Consider the following 25,318-nt stretch of genomic DNA (forward strand, 5'->3'; position numbering starts at 1 on the left):
ATCCCTATTGATTTTCCTGTTTTTACAAGGAAGTAAAATGTGAAAAAAATATTTCTACATCCCATGGCCTTTCCCAACCATTTAAATTTTTCTCTTACAGGTCTAACACTTCCGAAAAAACAATACAACGCCCACCCGGAACAATATATAAAGCTAAACGAACCGTTCACTGGGTACTTATCCGTACGAAAAACCCTATTGATTTACCTGTTTTTACAAGGAAATAAAATGTGAAAAAAGTATTTCTACATCCCATGGCCTTTCCCAACCATTTAAATTTTTCTCTTACAGGTCTAACACTTCCGAAAAACCAAAACTACGCCCACCCGGAACAATATATAAAGCTAAACGAACGGTTCACTGGGTACTTATCCGTACGAAAATCCCTATTGATTTTCCTGTTTTTACAAGGAAGTAAAATGTGAAAAAAATATTTCTACATCCCATGGCCTTTCCCAACCATTTAAATTTTTCTCTTACAGGTCTAACACTTCCGAAAAAACAATACAACGCCCACCCGGAACAATATATAAAGCTAAAAGAACCGTTCACTGGGTACTTATCCGTACGAAAAACCCTATTGATTTACCTGTTTTTACAAGGAAATAAAATGTGAAAAAAGTATTTCTACATCCCATGGCCTTTCCCAACCATTTAAATTTTTCTCTTACAGGTCTAACACTTCCGAAAAACCAAAACTACGCCCACCCGGAACAATATATAAAGCTAAACGAACCGTTCACTGGGTACTTATCCGTACAAAAATCCCTATTGATTTTCCTGTTTTTACAAGGAAGTAAAATGTGAAAAAAATATTTCTACATCCCATGGCCTTTCCCAACCATTTAAATTTTTCTCTTACAGGTCTAACACTTCCGAAAAACCAATAGAACGCCCACCCGGAACAATATATAAAGCTAAACGAACGGTTCACTGGGTACTTATCCGTACGAAAATCCCTATTGATTTTCCTGTTTTTACAAGGAAGTAAAATGTGAAAAAAATATTTCTACATCCCATGGCCTTTCCCAACCATTTAAATTTTTCTCTTACAGGTCTAACACTTCCGAATAAACAATACAACGCCCACCCGGAACAATATATAAAGCTAAACGAACCGTTCACTGGGTACTTATCCGTACGAAAAACCCTATTGATTTACCTGTTTTTACAAGGAAATAAAATGTGAAAAAAGTATTTCTACATCCCATGGCCTTTCCCAACCATTTAAATTTTTCTCTTACAGGTCTAACACTTCCGAAAAACCAAAACTACGCCCACCCGGAACAATATATAAAGCTAAACGAACCGTTCACTGGGTACTTATCCGTACAAAAATCCCTATTGATTTTCCTGTTTTTACAAGGAAGTAAAATGTGAAAAAAAATATTTCTACATCCCATGGCCTTTCCCAACCATTTAAATTTTTCTCTTACAGGTCTAACACTTGCGAAAAACCAATATAACTCCCACCCGGAAAAATATATAAAGCTAAACGAACTGTTCACTGGGTACTTATCCGTACGAAAATCACTATTGATTTACCTGTTTTTACCAGGAAATAAAATGTGAAAAAATATTTCTACATCCCATGGCCTTTCCCAACCATTTAAATTTTTCTCTTACAGGTCTAACACTTCCGAAAAACCAAAACAACGCCCACCAGGAACCATATATAAAGCTAAACGAACCGTTCACTGGGTACTTATCCGTACAAAAATCCGTACAAAAATCCGTACAAATAAATCCCTATTGACTTTCCTGTTTTTACAAGGAAGTAAAATGTGAAAAAAATATTTCTACATGCCATGGCCTTTCCCAACCATTTAAATTTTTCTCTTACAGGTCTAACACTTCCGAAAAACCAAAACTATGCCCACCAGGAACAATATATAAAGCTAAACGAACCGTTCACTGGGTACTTATCCGTACGAAAAACCCTATTGATTTTCCTGTTTTTACAAGGAAGTAAATGTGAAAAAAATATTTCTACATCCCATGGCATTTCCCAACCATTTAAATTTTTCTCTTACAGGTCTAACACTTCCGAAAAACCAATACAACGCCCACCCGGAACAATATATAAAGCTAAACGAACCGTTCACTGGGTACTTATCCGTACGAAAAACCCTATTGATTTACCTGTTTTTACAAGGAAGTAAATGTGAAAAAAATATTTCTACATCCCATGGCCTTTCCCAACCATTTAAATTCTTCACTTACAGGTCTAACACTTCTGAAAAACCAATACAACGCCCACCCGGAACAATATATAAAGATAAACGAACCGTTCACTGGGCACTTATCTGTACGAAAATCACTATTGATTTACCTGTTTTTACCAGGAAATAAAATGTGAAAAAATATTTCTACATCCCATGGCCTTTCCCAACCATTTAAATTTTTCTCTTACAGGTCTAACACTTCCGAAAAACCAAAACAACGCCCACCAGGAACAATATATAAAGCTAAACGAACCGTTCACTGGGTACTTATCGGTACAAAAATCCCTATTGACTTTCCTGTTTTTACAAGGAAGTAAAATGTGAAAAAAATATTTCTACATCCCATGGCCTTTCCCAACCATTTAAATTTTTCTCTTACAGGTCTAACACTTCCAAAAAACCAAAACTATGCCCACCAGGAACAATATATAAAGCTAAACGAACCGTTCACTGGGTACTTATCCGTACAAAAATCCCTATTGACTTTCCTGTTTTTACAAGGAAGTAAAATGTGAAAAAAATATTTCTACATCCCATGGCCTTTCCCAACCATTTAAATTTTTCTCTTACAGGTCTAACACTTCCGAAAAACCAATACAACTCCCACCCGGAAAAATATATAAAGCTAAACGAACCGTTCACTGGGTACTTATCCGTACGAAAATCACTATTGATTTACCTGTTTTTACCAGGAAATAAAATGTGAAAAAATATTTCTACATCCCATGGCCTTTCCCAACCATTTAAATTTTTCTCTTACAGGTCTAACACTTCCGAAAAACCAAAACAACGCCCACCAGGAACAATATATAAAGATAAACGAACCGTTCACTGGGTACTTATCCGTACAAAAATCCCTATTGATTTTCCTGTTTTTACAAGGAAGTAAAATGTGAAAAAAATATTTCTACATCCCATGGCCTTTTCCAACCATTTAAATTTTTCTCTTACAGGTCTAACACTTCCGAAAAACCAATAGAACGCCCACCCGGAACAATATATAAAGCTAAACGAACGGTTCACTGGGTACTTATCCGTACGAAAATCCCTATTGATTTTCCTGTTTTTACAAGGAAGTAAAATGTGAAAAAAATATTTCTACATCCCATGGCCTTTCCCAACCATTTAAATTTTTCTCTTACAGGTCTAACACTTCCGAAAAAACAATACAACGCCCACCCGGAACAATATATAAAGCTAAACGAACCGTTCACTGGGTACTTATCCATACGAAAAACCCTATTGATTTACCTGTTTTTACAAGGAAATAAAATGTGAAAAAAGTATTTCTACATCCCATGGCCTTTCCCAACCATTTAAATTTTTCTCTTACAGGTCTAACACTTCCGAAAAACCAAAACTACGCCCACCCGGAACAATATATAAAGCTAAACGAACCGTTCACTGGGTACTTATCCGTACAAAAATCCCTATTGATTTTCCTGTTTTTACAAGGAAGTAAAATGTGAAAAAAATATTTCTACATCCCATGGCCTTTCCCAACCATTTAAATTTTTCTCTTACAGGTCTAACACTTCCGAAAAACCAATAGAACGCCCACCCGGAACAATATATAAAGCTAAACGAACGGTTCACTGGGTACTTATCCGTACGAAAATCCCTATTGATTTTCCTGTTTTTACAAGGAAGTAAAATGTGAAAAAAATATTTCTACATCCCATGGCCTTTCCCAACCATTTAAATTTTTCTCTTACAGGTCTAACACTTCCGAAAAAACAATACAACGCCCACCCGGAACAATATATAAAGCTAAACGAACCGTTCACTGGGTACTTATCCGTATGAAAAACCCTATTGATTTACCTGTTTTTACAAGGAAATAAAATGTGAAAAAAGTATTTCTACATCCCATGGCCTTTCCCAACCATTTAAATTTTTCTCTTACAGGTCTAACACTTCCGAAAAACCAAAACTACGCCCACCCGGAACAATATATAAAGCTAAACGAACGGTTCACTGGGTACTTATCCGTACAAAAATCCCTATTGATTTTCCTGTTTTTACAAGGAAGTAAAATGTGAAAAAAATATTTCTACATCCCATGGCCTTTCCCAACCATTTAAATTTTTCTCTTACAGGTCTAACACTTGCGAAAAACCAATACAACTCCCACCCGGAAAAATATATAAAGCTAAACGAACTGTTCACTGGGTACTTATCCGTACGAAAATCACTATTGATTTACCTGTTTTTACCAGGAAATAAATGTGAAAAAATATTTCTACATCCCATGGCCTTTCCCAACCATTTAAATTTTTCTCTTACAGGTCTAACACTTCCGAAAAACCAAAACAACGCCCACCAGGAACAATATATAAAGCTAAACGAACCGTTCACTGGGTACTTATCCGTACAAAAATCCCTATTGACTTTCCTGTTTTTACAAGGAAGTAAAATGTGAAAAAAATATTTCTACATCCCATGGCCTTTCCCAACCATTTAAATTTTTCTCTTACAGGTCTAACACTTCCAAAAAACCAAAACTATGCCCACCAGGAACAATATATAAAGCTAAACGAACCGTTCACTGGGTACTTATCCGTACAAAAATCCCTATTGATTTTCCTGTTTTTACAAGGAAGTAAAATGTGAAAAAAATATTTCTACATCCCATGGCCTTTCCCAACCATTTAAATTTTTCTCTTACAGGTCTAACACTTCCGAAAAACCAATACAACTCCCACCCGGAAAAATATATAAAGCTAAACGAACCGTTCACTGGGTACTTATCCGTACGAAAAACCCTATTGATTTACCTGTTTTTACAAGGAAATAAAATGTGAAAAAAGTATTTCTACATCCCATGGCCTTTCCCAACCATTTAAATTTTTCTCTTACAGGTCTAACACTTCCGAAAAACCAAAACTACGCCCACCCGGAACAATATATAAATCTAAACGAACCGTTCACTGGGTACTTATCCGTACAAAAATCCCTATTGATTTTCCTGTTTTTACAAGGAAGTAAAATGTGAAAAAAATATTTCTACATCCCATGGCCTTTCCCAACCATTTAAATTTTTCTCTTACAGGTCTAACACTTGCGAAAAACCAATACAACTCCCACCCGGAAAAATATATAAAGCTAAACGAACCGTTCACTGGGTACTTATCCGTACGAAAATCACTATTGATTTACCTGTTTTTACCAGGAAATAAAATGTGAAAAAATATTTCTACATCCCATGGCCTTTCCCAACCATTTAAATTTGTCTCTTACAGGTCTAACACTTCCGAAAAACCAAAACAACGCCCACAAGGAACAATATATAAAGCTAAACGAACCGTTCACTGGGTACTTATCCGTACAAAAATCCCTATTGACTTTCCTGTTTTTACAAGGAAGTAAAATGTGAAAAAAATATTTCTACATCCCATGGCCTTTCCCAACCATTTAAATTTTTCTCTTACAGGTCTAACACTTCCGAAAAACCAAAACAACGCCCACCAGGAACAATATATAAAGCTAAACGAACCGTTCACTGGGTACTTATCCGTACAAAAATCCCTATTGACTTTCCTGTTTTTACAAGGAAGTAAAATGTGAAAAAAATATTTCTACATCCCATGGCCTTTCCCAACCATTTAAATTTTTCTCTTACAGGTCTAACACTTACGAAAAACCAAAACTACGCCCACCCGGAACAATATATAAAGCTAAACGAACCGTTCACTGGGTACTTATCCGTACAAAAATCCCTATTGATTTTCCTGTTTTTACAAGGAAGTAAAATGTGAAAAAAATATTTCTACATCCCATGGCCTTTCCCAACCATTTAAATTTTTCTCTTACAGGTCTAACACTTGCGAAAAACCAATACAACTCCCACCCGGAAAAATATATAAAGCTAAACGAACCGTTCACTGGGTACTTATCCGTACGAAAATCACTATTGATTTACCTGTTTTTACCAGGAAATAAAATGTGAAAAAATATTTCTACATCCCATGGCCTTTCCCAACCATTTAAATTTTTCTCTTACAGGTCTAACACTTCCGAAAAACCAAAACAACGCCCACCAGGAACAATATATAAAGCTAAACGAACCGTTCACTGGGTACTTATCCGTACAAAAATCCCTATTGACTTTCCTGTTTTTACAAGGAAGTAAAATGTGAAAAAAATATTTCTACATCCCATGGCCTTTCCCAAACATTTAAATTTTTCTCTTACAGGTCTAACACTTCCAAAAAACCAAAACTATGCCCACCAGGAACAATATATAAAGCTAAACGAACCGTTCACTGGGTACTTATCCGTACAAAAATCCCTATTGATTTTCCTGTTTTTACAAGGAAGTAAAATGTGAAAAAAATATTTCTACATCCCATGGCCTTTCCCAACCATTTAAATTTTTCTCTTACAGGTCTAACACTTGCGAAAAACCAATACAACTCCCACCCGGAAAAATATATAAAGCTAAACGAACCGTTCACTGGGTACTTATCCGTACGAAAATCACTATTGATTTACCTGTTTTTACCAGGAAATAAAATGTGAAAAAATATTTCTTCATCCCATGGCCTTTCCCAACCATTTAAATTTTTCTCTTACAGGTCTAACACTTCCGAAAAACCAAAACAACGCCCACCAGGAACAATATATAAAGCTAAACGAACCGTTCACTGGGTACTTATCCGTACAAAAATCCCTATTGACTTTCCTGTTTTTACAAGGAAGTAAAATGTGAAAAAAATATTTCTACATCCCATGGCCTTTCCCAACCATTTAAATTTTTCTCTTACAGGTCTAACACTTCCGAAAAACCAAAACTATGCCCAACAGGAACAATATATAAAGCTAAACGAACCGTTCACTGGATACTTATCCGTACAAAAATCCCTATTGATTTTCCTGTTTTTACAAGGAATTAAAATGTGAAAAAAATATTTCTACATCCCATGGCCTTTCCCAACCATTTAAATTTTTCTATTACAGGTCTAACACTTCCGAAAAACCAATACAACTCCCACCCGGAAAAATATATAAAGTTAAACGAACCGTTCACTGGGTACTTATACGTACGAAAAACCCTATTGATTTAACTGTTTTTACAAGGAAATAAAATGTGAAAAAAGTATTTCTACATCCCATGGCCTTTCCCAACCATTTAAATTTTTCTCTTACAGGTCTAACACTTCCGAAGAACCAAAACTACGCCCACCCGGAACAATATATAAAGCTAAACGAACCGTTCACTGGGTACTTATCCGTACAAAAATCCCTATTGATTTTCCTGTTTTTACAAGGAAGTAAAATGTGAAAAAAATATTTCTACATCCCATGGCCTTTCCCAACCATTTAAATTTTTCTCTTACAGGTCTAACACTTGCGAAAAACCAATACAACTCCCACCCGGAAAAATATATAAAGCTAAACGAACCGTTCACTGGGTACTTATCCGTACGAAAATCACTATTGATTTACCTGTTTTTACAAGGAAATAAAATGTGAAAAAATATTTCTACATCCCATGGCCTTTCCCAACCATTTAAATTTTTCTCTTACAGGTCTAACACTTCCGAAAAACCAAAACAACGCCCACCCGGAACAATATATAAAGCTAAACGAACCGTTCACTGGGTACTTATCCGTACAAAAATCCCTATTGACTTTCCTGTTTTTACAAGGAAGTAAAATGTGAAAAAAATATTTCTACATCCCATGGCCTTTCCCAACCATTTAAATTTTTCTCTTACAGGTCTAACACTTCCGAAAAACCAAAACTATGCCCACCAGGAACAATATATAAAGCTAAACGAACCGTTCACTGGATACTTATCCGTACAAAAATCCCTATTGATTTTCCTGTTTTTACAAGGAATTAAAATGTGAAAAAAATATTTCTACATCCCATGGCCTTTCCCAACCATTTAAATTTTTCTATTACAGGTCTAACACTTCCGAAAAACCAATACAACTCCCACCCGGAAAAATATATAAAGCTAAACGAACCGTTCACTGGGTACTTATACGTACGAAAAACCCTATTGATTTACCTGGTTTTACAAGGAAATAAAATGTGAAAAAAGTATTTCTACATCCCATGGCCTTTCCCAACCATTTAAATTTTTCTCTTACAGGTCTAACACTTCCGAAAAACCAAAACTACGCCCACCCGGAACAATATATAAAGCTAAACGAACCGTTCACTGGGTACTTATCCGTACAAAAATCCCTATTGATTTTCCTGTTTTTACAAGGAAGTAAAATGTGAAAAAAATATTTCTACATCCCATGGCCTTTCCCAACCATTTAAATTTTTCTCTTACAGGTCTAACACTTGCGAAAAACCAATACAACTCCCACCCGGAAAAATATATAAAGCTAAACGAACAGTTCACTGGGTACTTATCCGTACGAAAATCACTATTGATTTACCTGTTTTTACCAGGAAATAAAATGTGAAAAAATATTACTACATCCCATGGCCTTTCCCAACCATTTAAATTTTTCTCTTACAGGTCTAACACTTCCGAAAAACCAAAACAACGCCGACCAGGAACAATATATAAAGCTAAACGAACCGTTCACTGGGTACTTATCCGTACAAAAATCCCTATTGACTTTCCTGTTTTTACAAGGAAGTAAAATGTGAAAAAAATATTTCTACATCCCATGGCCTTTCCCAACCATTTAAATTTTTCTCTTACAGGTCTAACACTTCCGAAAAACCAAAACTATGCCCACCAGGAACAATATATAAAGCTAAACGAACCGTTCACTGGGTACTTATCCGTACGAAAATCACTATTGATTTACCTGTTTTTACCAGGAAATAAAATGTGAAAAAATATTTCTACATCCCATGGCCTTTCCCAACCATTTAAATTTTTCTCTTACAGGTCTAACACTTCCGAAAAACCAAAACAACGCCCACCAGGAACAATATATAAAGATAAACGAACCGTTCACTGGGTACGTATCCGTACAAAAATCCCTATTGATTTTCCTGTTTTTACAAGGAAGTAAAATGTGAAAAAAATATTTCTACATCCCATGGCCTTTCCCAACCATTTAAATTTTTCTCTTACAGGTCTAACACTTCCGAAAAACCAATAGAACGCCCACCCGGAACAATATATAAAGCTAAACGAACGGTTCACTGGGTACTTATCCGTACGAAAATCCCTATTGATTTTCCTGTTTTTACAAGGAAGTAAAATGTGAAAAAAATATTTCTACATCCTATGGCCTTTCCCAACCATTTAAATTTTTCTCTTACAGGTCTAACACTTCCGAAAAACCAATACAACTCCCACCCGGAAAAATATATAAAGCTAAACGAACCGTTCACTGGGTACTTATCCGTACGAAAATCACTATTGGTTTATCTGTTTTTACCAGGAAGTAAAATGTGAAAAAATATTTCTACATCCCATGGCCTTTCCCAACCATTTAAATTTTTCTCTTACAGGTCTAACACTTCCGAAAAACCAAAACAACGCCCACCAGGAACAATATATAAAGCTAAACGAACCGTTCACTGGGTACTTATCCGTACAAAAATCCCTATTGACTTTCCTGTTTTTACAAGGAAGTAAAATGTGAAAAAAATATTTCTACATCCCATGGCCTTTCCCAACCATTTAAATTTTTCTCTTACAGGTCTAACACTTCCAAAAAACCAAAACTATGCCCACCAGGAACAATATATAAAGCTAAACGAACCGTTCACTGGGTACTTATCCGTACAAAAATCCCTATTGATTTTCCTGTTTTTACAAGGAAGTAAAATGTGAAAAAAATATTTCTACATCCCATGGCCTTTCCCAACCATTTAAATTTTTCTCTTACAGGTCTAACACTTCCGAAAAACCAATACAACTCCCACCCGGAAAAATATATAAAGCTAAACGAACCGTTCACTGGGTACTTATCCGTACGAAAATCACTATTGGTTTATCTGTTTTTACCAGGAAATAAAATGTGAAAAAATATTTCTACATCCCATGGCCTTTCCCAACCATTTAAATTTTTCTCTTACAGGTCTAACACTTCCGAAAAACCAAAACAACGCCCACCAGGAACAATATATAAAGCTAAACGAACCGTTCACTGGGTACTTATCCGTACGAAAAACCCTATAGATTTACCTGTTTTTACAAGGAAATAAAATGTGAAAAAAGTATTTCTACATCCCATGGCCTTTCCCAACCATTTAAATTTTTCTCTTACAGGTCTAACACTTCCGAAAAACCAAAACAACGCCCACCAGGAACAATATATAAAGCTAAACGAACCGTTCACTGGGTACTTATCCGTACAAAAATCCCTATTGATTTTCCTGTTTTTACAAGGAAGTAAAATGTGAAAAAAATATTTCTACATCCCATGGCCTTTCCCAACCATTTAAATTTTTCTCTTACAGGTCTAACACTTGCGAAAAACCAATACAACTCCCACCCGGAAAAATATATAAAGCTAAACGAACCGTTCACTGGGTACTTATCCGTACGAAAATCACTATTGATTTACCTGTTTTTACCAGGAAATAAAATGTGAAAAAATATTTCTACATCCCACGGCCTTTCCCAACCATTTAAATTTTTCTCTTACAGGTCTAACACTTCCGAAAAACCAAAACAACGCCCACCAGGAACAATATATAAAGCTAAACGAACCGTTCACTGGGTACTTATCCGTACAAAAATCCCTATTGACTTTCCTGTTTTTACAAGGAAGTAAAATGTGAAAAAAATATTTCTACATCCCATGGCCTTTCCCAACCATTTAAATTTTTCTCTTACAGGTCTAACACTTCCAAAAAACCAAAACTATGCCCACCAGGAACAATATATAAAGCTAAACGAACCATTCACTGGGTACTTATCCGTACAAAAATCCCTATTGATTTTCCTGTTTTTACAAGGAAGTAAAATGTGAAAAAAATATTTCTACATCCCATGGCCTTTCCCAACCATTTAAATTTTTCTCTTACAGGTCTAACACTTGCGAAAAACCAATACAACTCCCACCCGGAAAAATATATAAAGCTAAACGAACCGTTCACTGGGTACTTATCCGTACGAAAATCACTATTGATTTACCTGTTTTTACCAGGAAATAAAATGTGAAAAAATATTTCTACATCCCATGGCCTTTCCCAACCATTTAAATTTTTCTCTTACAGGTCTAACACTTCCGAAAAACCAAAACAACGCCCACCAGGAACAATATATAAAGCTAAACGAACCGTTCACTGGGTACTTATCCGTACAAAAATCCCTATTGACTTTCCTGTTTTTACAAGGAAGTAAAATGTGAAAAAAATATTTCTACATCCCATGGCCTTTCCCAACCATTTAAATTTTTCTCTTACAGGTCTAACACTTCCAAAAAACCAAAACTATGCCCACCAGGAACAATATATAAAGCTAAACGAACCGTTCACTGGGTACTTATCCGTACAAAAATCCCTATTGATTTTCCTGTTTTTACAAGGAAGTAAAATGTGAAAAAAATATTTCTACATCCCATGGCCTTTCCCAACCATTTAAATTTTTCTCTTACAGGTCTAACACTTCCGAAAAACCAATACAACTCCCACCCGGAAAAATATATAAAGCTAAACGAACCGTTCACTGGGTACTTATCCGTACGAAAATCACTATTGATTTACCTGTTTTTACCAGGAAATAAAATGTGAAAAAATATTTCTACATCCCATGGCCTTTCCCAACCATTTAAATTTTTCTCTTACAGGTCTAACACTTCCGAAAAACCAAAACAACGCCCACCAGGAACAATATATAAAGATAAACGAACCGTTCACTGGGTACTTATCCGTACGAAAATCCCTATTGATTTACCTGTTTTTACAAGGAAATAAAATGTGAAAAAAGTATTTCTACATCCCATGGCCTTTCCCAACCATTTAAATTTTTCTCTTACAGGTCTAACACTTCCGAAAAACCAAAACTACGCCCACCCGGAACAATATATAAAGCTAAACGAACCGTTCACTGTGTACTTATCCGTACAAAAATCCCTATTGATTTTCCTGTTTTTACAAGGAAGTAAAATGTGAAAAAAATATTTCTACATCCCATGGCCTTTCCCAAACATTTAAATTTTTCTCTTACATGTCTAACACTTCCGAAAAACCAATACAACGCCCACCCGGAACAATATATAAAGCTAAACGAACGGTTCATTGGGTACTTATCCATATGAAAATCACTATTGATTTACCTGTTTTTACCAGGAAATAAAATGTGAAAAAATATTTCGACATCCCATGGCCTTTCCCAACCATTTAAATTTTTCTCTTACAGGTCTAACACTTCTGAAAAAACAATACAACGCCCACCCGGAACAATATATAAAGCTAAACGAACCGTTCACTGGGTACTTATCCGTAGGAAAAACCCTATTGATTTACCTGTTTTTACAAGGAAGTAAATGTGAAAAAAATATTTCTACATCCCATGGCCTTTCCCAACCATTTAAATTTTTCTCTTACAGGTCTAACACTTCCGAAAAACCAAAACAACGCCCACCCGGAACAATATATAAAGCTAAACGAACCGTTCACTGGGTACTTATCCGTACAAAAATCCCTATTGATTTTCCTGTTTTTACAAGGAAGTAAAATGTGAATAAAATATTTCTACATCCCATGGCCTTTCCCAACCATTTAAATTTCTCTCTTACAGGTCTAACACTTCCGAAAAAACAATACAACGCCCACCCGGAACAATATATAAAGCTAAACGCACGGTTCACTGGGTACTTATCCGTACGAAAATCCCTATTGATTTTCCTGTTTTTACAAGGAATTAAAATGTGAAAAAAATATTTCTACATCCCATGGCCTTTCCCAACCATTAAAATTTTTCTCTTACAGGTCTAACACTTCCGAAAAACCAATACAACGCCCACCCAGAACAATATATAAAGCTAAACGAACCGTTCACTGGGTACTTATCCGTACGAAAAACCCTATTGATTTACCTATTTTTACAAGGAAGTAAATGTGAAAAAAATATTTCTACATCCCATGGCCTTTCCCAACCATTTAAATTTTTCTCTTACAGGTCTAACACTTCCGAAAAACCAAAACAACGCCCACCAGGAACAATATATAAAGCTAAACGAACTGTTCACTGGGTACTTATCCGTACAAAAATCCCTATTGATTTTCCTGTATTTACAAGGAAGTAAAATGTGAAAAAAATATTTCTACATCCCATGGCCTTTCCCAACCATTTAAATTTTTCTCTTACAGGTCTAACACTTCCGAAAACCAATACAACGCCCACCCGGAACAATATATAAAGCTAAACGAACGGTTCACTGGGTACTTATCCGTACGAAAATCCCTATTGATTTTCCTGTTTTTACAAGGAAGTAAAATGTGAAAAAAATATTTCTACATCCCATGGCCTTTCCCAACCATTTAAATTTTTCTCTTACAGGTCTAACACTTCCGAAAAACCAATACAACGCCCACCCGGAACAATATATAAAGCTAAACGAACGGTTCACTGGGTACTTATCCGTACGAAAAACCCTATTGATTTTCCTGTTTTTACAAGGAAGTAAATGTGAAAAAAATATTTCTACATCCCATGGCCTTTCCCAACCATTTAAATTTTTCTCTTACAGGTCTAACACTTCCGAAAAACCAATACAACGCCCACCCGGAACAATATATAAAGCTAAACGAACCGTTCACTGGGTACTTATCCGTACGAAAAACCCTATTGATTTACCTGTTTTTACAAGGAAGTAAATGTGAAAAAAATATTTCTACATCCCATGGCCTTTGCCAACCATTTAAATTCTTCACTTACAGGTCTAACACTTCTGAAAAACCAATACAACGCCCACCCGGAACAATATATAAAGATAAACGAACCGTTCACTGGGCACTTATCTGTACGAAAAACCCTATTGATTTACCTGTTTTTACAAGGAAATAAAATGTGAAAAAATATTTCTACATCCCATGGCCTTTCCCAACCATTTAAATTTTTCTCTTACAGGTCTAACACTTCCAAAAAACCAAAACTATGCCCACCAGGAACAATATATAAAGCTAAACGAACCGTTCACTGGGTACTTATCCGTACAAAAATCCCTATTGATTTTCCTGTTTTTACAAGGAAGTAAAATGTGAAAAAAATATTTCTACATCCCATGGCCTTTCCCAACCATTTAAATTTTTCTCTTACAGGTCTAACACTTGCGAAAAACCAATACAACTCCCACCCGGAAAAATATATAAAGCTAAACAAACCGTTCACTGGGTACTTATCCGTACGAAAATCACTATTGATTTACCTGTTTTTACCAGGAAATAAAATGTGAAAAAATATTTCTACATCCCATGGCCTTTCCCAACCATTTAAATTTTTCTCTTACAGGTCTAACACTTCCAAAAAACCAAAACTATGCCCACCAGGAACAATATATAAAGCTAAACGAACCGTTCACTGGGTACTTATCCGTACAAAAATCCCTATTGATTTTCCTGTTTTTACAAGGAAGTAAAATGTGAAAAAAATATTTCTACATCCCATGGCCTTTCCCAACCATTTAAATTTTTCTGTTACAGGTCTAACACTTCCGAAAAACCAATACAACTCCCACCCGGAAAAATATATAAAGCTAAACGAACCGTTCACTGGGTACTTATCCGTACGAAAATCACTATTGATTTACCTGTTTTTACCAGGAAATAAAATGTGAAAAAATATTTCTACATCCCATGGCCTTTCCCAACCATTTAAATTTTTCTCTTACAGGTCTAACACTTCCGAAAAACCAAAACAACGCCCACCAGGAACAATATATAAAGATAAACGAACCGTTCACTGGGTACTTATCCGTACAAAAATCCCTATTGATTTTCCTGTTTTTACAAGGAAGTAAAATGTGAAAAAAATATTTCTACATCCCATGGCCTTTCCCAACCATTTAAATTTTTCTCTTACAGGTCTAACACTTCCGAAAAACCAAAAGAACGCCCACCCGGAACAATATATAAAGCTAAACGAACGGATCACTTGGTACTTATCCGTACGAAAATCCCTATTGATTTTCCTGTTTTTACAAGGAAGTAAAATGTGAAAAAAATATTTCTACATCCCATGGCCTTTCCTAACCATTTAAATTTTTCTCTTACAGGTCTAACACTTCCGAAAAAACAATACAACGCCCACCCGGAACAATATATAAAGCTAAACGAACCGTTCACTGGGTACTTATCCGTACGAAAAACCCTATTGATTTACCTGTTTTTACAAGGAAATAAAATGTGAAAAAAGTATTTCTACATCCCATGGCCTTTCCCAACCATTTAAATTTTTCTCTTACAGGTCTAACACTTCTGAAAAACCAAAACTACGCCCACCCGGAACAATATATAAAGCTAAACGAACCGTTCACTGGGTACTTATCCGTACAAAAATCCCTATTGATTTTCCTGTTTTTACAAGGAAGTAAAATGTGAAAAAAATATTTCTACATCCCATGGCCTTTCCCAACCATTTAAATTTTTCTCTTACAGGTCTAACACTTCCGAAAAACCAATACAACGCCTACCCGGAACAATATATAAAGCTAAACGAACCGTTCACTGGGTACTTATCCGTATGAAAATCACTATTGATTTACCTGTTTTTACCAGGAAATAAAATGTGAAAAAATATTTCGACATCCCATGGCCTTTCCCAACCATTTAAATTTTTCTCTTACAGGTCTAACACTTCCGAAAAAACAATACAACGCCCACCCAGAACAATATATAAAGCTAAACGAACCGTTCACTGGGTACTTATCCGTAGGAAAAACCCTATTGATTTACCTGTTTTTACAAGGAAGTAAATGTGAAAAAAATATTTCTACATCCCATGGCCTTTCCCAACCATTTAAATTTTTCTCTTACAGGTCTAACACTTCCGAAAAACCAAAACAACGCCCACCAGGAACAATATATAAAGCTAAACGAACCGTTCACTGGGTACTTATCCGTACGAAAATCCCTATCGATTTTCCTGTTTTTACAAGGAAATAAAATGTGAAAAAAATATTTCTACATCCCATGGCCTTTCCCAACCATTTAAATTTTTCTCTTACAGGTCTAACACTTCCGAAAAACCAATACAACGCCCACCCGGAACAATATATAAAGCTAAACGAACCGTTCACTGGGTACTTATCCGTACAAAAATCCCTATTGATTTTCCTGTTTTTACAAGGAAGTAAAATGTGAATAAAATATTTCTACATCCCATGGCCTTTCCCAACCATTAAAATTTTTCTCTTACAGGTCTAACACTTCCGAAAAAACAATACAACGCCCACCCGGAACAATATATGAAGCTAAATGAACCGTTCACTGGGCACTTATCCGTACGAAAATCCCTATAAATTTTCCTGTTTTTACAAGGAAGTAAAATGTGAAAAAAATATTTCTACATCCTATGGCCTTTCCCAGCCATTTTAATTTTTCTCTTACAGGTCTAACACTTCCGAAAAACCAAAACAACGCCCACCAGGAACAATATATAAAGCTAAACGAACCGTTCACTGGGTACTTATCCGTACGAAAATCCCTATCGATTTTCCTGTTTTTACAAGGAAGTTTAATGTGAAAAAAATATTTCTACATCCCATGGCCTTTCCCAGCCATTTTAATTTTTCTCTTTACAGGTCTAACACTTCCGAAAAACCAAAACAACGCCAACCCAGAACAATATATAAAGCTAAACGAACCGTTCACTGGGCACTTATCCGTACGAAAAACCCTATTGATTTACCTGTTTTTACAAGGAAATAAAATGTGAAAAAAATATTTCTACATCCCATGGCCTTTCCCAACCATTTAAATTTTTCTCTTACAGGTCTAACACTTCCGAAAAACCAATACAACGCCCACCCGGAACAATATATAAAGCTAAACGCACCGTTCACTGGGTACTTATCCGTACAAAAATCCCTATTGATTTTCCTGTTTTTACAAGGAAGTAAAATGTGAATAAAATATTTCTACATCCCATGGCCTTTCCCAACCATTAAAATTTTTCTCTTACAGGTCTAACACTTCCGAAAAAACAATACAACGCCCACCCGGAACAATATATAAAGCTAAATGAACCGTTCACTGGGCACTTATCCGTACGAAAATCCCTATAAATTTTCCTGTTTTTACAAGGAAGTAAAATGTGAAAAAAATATTTCTACATCCCATGGCCTTTCCCAGCCATTTTAATTTTTCTCTTAACAGGTCTAACACTTCCGAAAAACCAAAACAACGCCCACCAGGAACAATATATAAAGCTAAACGAACCGTTCACTGGGTACTTATCCGTACAAAAATCCCTATTGATTTTCCTGTTTTTACAAGGAAGTAAAATGTGAAAAAAATATTTCTACATCCCATGGCCTTTCCCAACCATTTAAATTTTTCTCTTACAGGTCTAACACTTCCGAAAAACCAATACAACTCCCACCCGGAAAAATATATAAAGCTAAACGAACCGTTCACTGGGTACTTATCCGTACGAAAATCACTATTGATTTACCTGTTTTTACCAGGAAATAAAATGTGAAAAAATATTTCTACATCCCATTGCCTTTCCCAACCATTTAAATTTTTCTCTTACAGGTCTAACACTTCCGAAAAACCAAAACAACGCCCACCAGGAACAATATATAAAGATAAACGAACCGTTCACTGGGTACTTATCCGTACAAAAATCCCTATTGATTTTCCTGTTTTTACAAGGAAGTAAAATGTGAAAAAAATATTTCTACATCACATGGCCTTTCCCAACCATTTAAATATTTCTCTTACAGGTCTAACACTTCCGAAAAACCAAAACAACGCCCACCAGGAACAATATATAAAGCTAAACGAACCGTTCACTGGGTACTTATCCGTACAAAAATCCCTATTGATTTTCCTGTTTTTACAAGGAAGTAAAATGTGAAAAAAATATTTCTACATCCCATGGCCTTTCCCAACCATTTAAATTTTTCTCTTACAGGTCTAACACTTCCGAAAAACCAATACAACTCCCACCCGGAAAAATATATAAAGCTAAACGAACCGTTCACTGGGTACTTATCCGTACGAAAATCACTATTGATTTACCTGTTTTTACCAGGAAATAAAATGTGAAAAAATATTTCTACATCCCATGGCCTTTCCCAACCATTTAAATTTTTCTTTTACAGGTCTAACACTTCCGAAAAACCAAAACAACGCCCACCAGGAACAATATATAAAGATAAACGAACCGTTCACTGGGTACTTATCCGTACAAAAATCCCTATTGATTTTCCTGTTTTTACAAGGAAGTAAAATGTGAAAAAAATATTTCTACATCACATGGCCTTTCCCAACCATTTAAATTTTTCTCTTACAGGTCTAACACTTCCGAAAAACCAAAACAACGCCCACCGGGAACAATATATAAAGCTAAACGAACGGTTCACTGGGTACTTATCCGTACGAAAATCCCTATTGATTTTCCTGTTTTTACAAGGAAGTAAAATGTGAAAAAAATATTTCTACATCCCATGGCCTTTCCCAACCATTTAAATTTTTCTCTTACAGGTCTAACACTTCCGAAAAACCAATACAACGCCCACCCGGAACAATATATAAAGCTAAACGAACGGTTCACTGGGTACTTATCCGTACGAAAATCACTATTGATTTACCTGTTTTTACCAGGAAATAAAATGTGAAAAAATATTTCTACATCCCATGGCCTTTCCCAACCATTTAAATTTTTCTCTTACAGGTCTAACACATCCGAAAAAACAATACAACGCCCACCCGGAACAATATATAAAGCTAAACGAACCGTTCACTGGGTACTTATCCGTACAAAAATCCCTATTGATTTTCCTGTTTTTACAAGGAAGTAAAATGAGAAAAAAATATTTCTACATCCCATGGCCTTTCCCAACCATTTAAATTTTTCTCTTACAGGTCTAACACTTCCGAAAAACCAATACAACGCCCACCCGGAACAATATATAAAGCTAAATGCACCGTTCACTGGGCACTTATCCGTACGAAAATCCCTTTCGATTTTCCTGTTTTTACAAGGAATTAAAATGTGAAAAAAATATTTCTACATCCCATGGCCTTTCCCAGCCATTTTAATTTTTCTCTTAACAGGTCTAACACTTCCGAAAAACCAAAACAACGCCAACCCAGAACAATATATAAAGCTAAACGAACCGTTCACTGGGTACTTATCCGTACGAAAAACCCTATTGATTTACCTGTTTTTACAAGGAAATAAAATGTGAAAAAAATATTTCTGCATCGCATGGCCTTTCCCAACCATTTAAATTTTTCTCTTACAGGTCTAACACTTCCGAAAAACCAAAACAACGCCCACCAGGAACAATATATAAAGCTAAACGAACCGTTCACTGGGTACTTATCCGTACGACAATCCCTATTGATTTTCCTGTTTTTACTAGGAAGTAAAATGTGAAAAAAATATTTCTACATACCATGGCCTTTCCCAACCATTTAAATTTTTCTCTTACAGGTCTAACACTTCCGAAAATCCAATACAACGCCACCCGGAAGAATATATAAAGCTAAATGAACCGTTCACTTGGTACTTATCCGTACAAAAAACCCTATTGATTTTCCTGTTTTTACAAGGAAGTAAATGTGAAAAATATATTTCTACATCCCATGGCCTTTCCCAACCATTTAAATTTTTCTCTTACAGGTCTAACATTTCCGAAAAACCAAAACAACGCCCACCCGGAACAATATATAAAGCTAAACGAACCGTTCACTGGGTACTTATCCGTACAAAAATCCCTATTGATTTTCCTGTTTTTACAAGGAAGTAAAATGTGAAAAAAATATTTCTACATCCCATGGCCTTTCCCAACCATTTAAATTTTTCTCTTACAGGTCTAACACTTCCGAAAAACGAATACAACGCCCACCCGGAACAATATATACAGCTAAACGAACCGTTCACTGGGTACATATCCGTACGAAAATCCCTATCGATTTTCCTGTTTTTACAAGGAAGTAAAATGTGAAAAAAATATTTCTACATCCCATGGCCTTTCCCAACCATTTAAAATTTTCTCTTACAGGTCTAACACTTCCGAAAAACCAATACAACGCCCACCCAGAACAATATATAAAGCTAAATGCACCGTTCACTGGGCACTTATCCGTACGAAAATCCCTATCGATTTTCCTGTTTTTACAAGGAAGTAAAATGTGAAAAAAATATTTCTACATCCCATGGCCTTTCCCAGCCATTTTAATTTTTCTCTTAACAGGTCTAACACTTCCGAAAAACCAAAACAATGCCAACCCAGAAGAATATATAAAGCTAAACGAACCGTTCACTGGGCACTTATCCGTACGAAAAACCCTATTGATTTACCTGTTTTTACAAGGAAATAAAATGTGAAAAAAATATTTCTACATCCCATGGCCTTTCCCAACCATTTAAATTTTTCTCTTACAGGTCTAACACTTCCGAAAAACCAATACAACGCCCACCCGGAACAATATATACAGCTAAACGAACCGTTCACTGGGTACATATCCGTACGAAAATCCCTATTGATTTTCCTGTTTTTACAAGGAAGTAAATGTGAAAAAAATATTTCTACATCCCATGGCCTTTCCCAACCATTTAAATTTTTCTCTTACAGGTCTAACATTTCCGAAAAACCAAAACAACGCCCACCCGGAACAATATATAAAGCTAAACGAACCGTTAACTGGGTACTTATCCGTACCAAAATCCCTATTGATTTTCCTGTTTTTACAAGGAAGTAAAATGTGAAAAAAATATTTCTACATCCCATGGCCTTTCCCAACCATTTTAATTTTTCTCTTAACAGGTCTAACACTTCCGAAAAACCAAAACAACGCCAACCCAGAACAATATATAAAGCTAAACGAACCGTTCACTGGGCACTTATCCGTACGAAAAACCCTATTGATTTACTTGTTTTTACAAGGAAATAAAATATTAAAAAAATATTTCTACATCCCATGGCCTTTCCCAACCATTTAAATTTTTCTCTTACAGGTCTAACACTTGCGAAAAACCAATACAACTCCCACCCGGAAAAATATATAAAGCTAAACGAACGGTTCACTGGGCACTTATCCGTACGAAAATCCCTATTGATTTACCTGTTTTTACAAGGAAATAAAATGTGAAAAAATATTTCTACATCCCATGGCCTTTCCCAACCATTTAAATTTTTCTCTTACAGGTCTAACACTTCCGAAAAACCAAAACAACGCCCACCCGGAACAATATATAAAGCTAAACGAACCGTTCACTGGGTACTTATCTGTACGAAAATCACTATTGATTTACCTGTTTTTACAAGGAAATAAAATGTGAAAAAAATATTTCTACATCCCATGGCCTTTCCCAACCATTTAAATTTTTCTCTTACAGGTCTAACACTTCCGAAAAACCAATACAACGCCCACCCGGAACAATATATAAAGCTAAACGAACGGTTCACTGGGTACTTATCCGTACGAAAATCACTATTGATTTACCTGTTTTTACCAGGAAATAAAATGTGAAAAAATATTTCTACATCCCATGGCCTTTCCCAACCATTTAAATTTTTCTCTTACAGGTCTAACACTTCATAAAAAACAATACAACGCCCACCCGGAACAATATATAAAGCTAAACGAACGGTTCACTGGGTACTTATCTGTACGAAAATCACTATTGATTTACCTGTTTTTACAAGGAAGTAAAATGTGAAAAAAATATTTCTACATCCCATGGCCTTTCCCAACCATTTAACGTTTTCTCTTACAGGTCTAACACTTCCGAAAAACCAATACAACGCCCACCCGGAACAATATATAAAGCTAAATGCACCGTTCACTGGGCACTTATCCGTACGAAAATCCCTATAGATTTTCCTGTTTTTACAAGGACGTAAAATGTGAAAAAAATATTTCTACATCCCATGGCCTTTCTCAACCATTTAAATTTTTCTCTTACAGGTCTAACACTTGCGAAAAACCAATACAACGCCCACCCGGAACAATATATAAAGCTAAACGAACCGTTCACTGGGCACTTATCCGTACGAAAATCCCTATTGATTTACCTGTTTTTACAAGGAAATAAAATGTGAAAAAATATTTCTACATCCCATGGCCTTTCCCAACCATTTAAATTTTTCTCTTACAGGTCTAACACTTCCGAAAAACCAAAACAACGCCCACCCGGAACAATATATAAAGCTAAACGAACCGTTCACTGGGTACTTATCTGTACGAAAATCACTATTGATTTACCTGTTTTTACAAGGAAATAAAATGTGAAAAAAATATTTCTAGATCCCATGGCCTTTCCCAACCATTTAAATTTTTCTCTTACAGGTCTAACACTTCCGAAAAACCAATACAACGCCCACCCGGAACAATATATAAAGCTAAACGAACGGTTCACTGGGTACTTATCCGTACGAAAATCACTATTGATTTACCTGTTTTTACCAGGAAATAAAATGTGAAAAAATATTTCTACATCCCATGGCCTTTCCCAACCATTTAAATTTTTCTCTTACAGGTCTAACACTTCTGAAAAAACAATACAACGCCCACCCGGAACAATATATAAAGCTAAACGAACGGTTCACTGGGTACTTATCCGTACGAAAAACCCTATTGATTTACCTGTTTTTACAAGGAAGTAAATGTGAAAAAAATATTTCTACATCCCATGGCCTTTCCCAACCATTTAAATTTTTCTCTTACAGGTCTAACACTTCCGAAAAACCAATACAACGCCCACCCGGAACAATATATAAAGCTAAACGAACCGTTCACTGGGTACTTATCTGTACGAAAATCACTATTGATTTACCTGTTTTTACAAGGAAATAAAATGTGAAAAAAATATTTCTACATCCCATGGCCTTTCCCAACCATTTAAATTTTTCTCTTACAGGTCTAACACTTCCGAAAAACCAATACAACGCCCACCCGGAACAATATATAAAGCTAAACGAACGGTTCACTGGGTACTTATCCGTACGAAAATCACTATTGATTTACCTGTTTTTACCAGGAAATAAAATGTGAAAAAATATTTCTACATCCCATGGCCTTTCCCAACCATTTAAATTTTTCTCTTACAGGTCTAACACTTCATAAAAAACAATACAACGCCCACCCGGAACAATATATAAAGCTAAACGAACGGTTCACTGGGTACTTATCTGTACGAAAATCACTATTGATTTACCTGTTTTTACAAGGAAGTAAAATGTGAAAAAAATATTTCTACATCCCATGGCCTTTCCCAACCATTTAACGTTTTCTCTTACAGGTCTAACACTTCCGAAAAACCAATACAACGCCCACCCGGAACAATATATAAAGCTAAATGCACCGTTCACTGGGCACTTATCCGTACGAAAATCCCTATAGATTTTCCTGTTTTTACAAGGACGTAAAATGTGAAAAAAATATTTCTACATCCCATGGCCTTTCTCAACCATTTAAATTTTTCTCTTACAGGTCTAACACTTGCGAAAAACCAATACAACGCCCACCCGGAACAATATATAAAGCTAAACGAACCGTTCACTGGGCACTTATCCGTACGAAAATCCCTATTGATTTACCTGTTTTTACAAGGAAATAAAATGTGAAAAAATATTTCTACATCCCATGGCCTTTCCCAACCATTTAAATTTTTCTCTTACAGGTCTAACACTTCCGAAAAACCAAAACAACGCCCACCCGGAACAATATATAAAGCTAAACGAACCGTTCACTGGGTACTTATCTGTACGAAAATCACTATTGATTTACCTGTTTTTACAAGGAAATAAAATGTGAAAAAAATATTTCTAGATCCCATGGCCTTTCCCAACCATTTAAATTTTTCTCTTACAGGTCTAACACTTCCGAAAAACCAATACAACGCCCACCCGGAACAATATATAAAGCTAAACGAACGGTTCACTGGGTACTTATCCGTACGAAAATCACTATTGATTTACCTGTTTTTACCAGGAAATAAAATGTGAAAAAATATTTCTACATCCCATGGCCTTTCCCAACCATTTAAATTTTTCTCTTACAGGTCTAACACTTCTGAAAAAACAATACAACGCCCACCCGGAACAATATATAAAGCTAAACGAACGGTTCACTGGGTACTTATCCGTACGAAAAACCCTATTGATTTACCTGTTTTTACAAGGAAGTAAATGTGAAAAAAATATTTCTACATCCCATGGCCTTTCCCAACCATTTAAATTTTTCTCTTACAGGTCTAACACTTCCGAAAAACCAATACAACGCCCACCCGGAACAATATATAAACCTAAACGAACCGTTCACTGGGTACTTATCCGTACAAAAATCCCTATTGATTTTCCTGTTTTTACAAGGAAGTAAAATGTGAAAAAAATATTTCTACATCCCATGGCCTTTCCCAACCATTTAAATTTTTCTCTTACAGGTCTAACACTTCCGAAAAACCAATACAACGCCCACCCGGAACAATATATAAAGCTAAACGAACCATTCACTGGGTACTTATCCGTACGAAAAACCCTATAGATTTACCTGTTTTTACAAGGAAGTAAATGTGAAAAAAATATTTCTACATCCCATGGCCTTTCCCAACCATTTAAATTTTTCTCTTACAGGTCTAACACTTCCGAAAAACCAATACAACGCCCACCCGGAACAATATATAAAGATAAACGAACCGTTCACTGGGTACATATCCGTACGAAAATCCCTATTGATTTTCCTGTTTTTACAAGGAAGTAAAATGTGAAAAAAATATTTCTACATACCATGGCCTTTCCCAACCATTTAAATTTTTCTCTTACAGGTCTAACACTTCTGAAAAACCAATACAACGCCCACCCGGAACAATATATAAAGCTAAACGAACCGTTCACTGGGTACTTATCCGTACGAAAATCCCTATTGATTTACCTGTTTTTAAAAGGAACTAAAATGTGAAAAAAATATTTCTACTTCCCATGGCCTTTCCCAAGCATTTAAATTTTTCTCTTACAGGTCTAACAGTTCTGAAAAA

This window comes from Paroedura picta, chromosome 2 (assembly GCF_049243985.1).
Source record: "Paroedura picta isolate Pp20150507F chromosome 2, Ppicta_v3.0, whole genome shotgun sequence".
Lineage (NCBI taxonomy): Eukaryota > Metazoa > Chordata > Lepidosauria > Squamata > Gekkonidae > Paroedura > Paroedura picta.